The following is an 819-nucleotide window of genomic DNA, read 5'->3' on the forward strand; positions in this document are numbered from 1 at the left end:
CAAATAAAACGATCGCTAATCGTACGGTAGGTTGACTGGAAATGAACTAAAACTTCCTAAAAACACACAGCGGGTTAAAAAAAAAAAAAAACGGGACAAAAGCACTAAATTAGTAAAACTGCATATTAAGATGAAAACAGAAAATATAAAGAATTAAAATAAAAAAAAAAAAATTAAGAAATACTGTTAGTTTTTTTATTTATTAATATTTGTAATCTAGATTTTCCTTTCATTTTAATGGTAAAGTTTTAGTAATTTTGTTGTGCTTTTGTCTTGTTCACCTTGAATGAGGTCAGTTTTATTTATATATGTAAAAACTTAATATAGCTATGACAAAAAGTTGACAAAAATTTTTATATAAAATTTCTAAATATAATATAATATATATATATATATATATATATATATATATATATATATATAAATTTATCGTTAAGAGTTTACTTGCAAAAAAAGGTAATTCCGTATTTTATTTTTTATGTTTTATTCTGTTAGTTCATTTTTTTCCCCCAATTAAAATAACCCAACTATAGTCTAATTGAAATTAATTACTGTGCATAATTAAAAATGTCTGTTTTTGCAAATGAACCCTTCATATCTTAATGATACACAAATATAGGCAGAGCTAGAATCGGATCCTTTGAAAAACATGCGGCGTGTGTGTATATGCACATATGTATTTCTCTTTCTGTTTCTTTTGGTTCTGGTGTGAAATGCGTCTCTTAAGAAGCGCGTGAAGGCTGTAGATCGGCTGTTTTTGGCACATTCTGGAGAAACACCGGACTGTCTTTAGTGCATAACGGAGCGTGTATGAAGAGT

The sequence above is a fragment of the Puntigrus tetrazona genome, chromosome 24, assembly GCF_018831695.1.
Source record: "Puntigrus tetrazona isolate hp1 chromosome 24, ASM1883169v1, whole genome shotgun sequence".
Taxonomy (NCBI): Eukaryota; Metazoa; Chordata; class Actinopteri; order Cypriniformes; family Cyprinidae; genus Puntigrus; species Puntigrus tetrazona.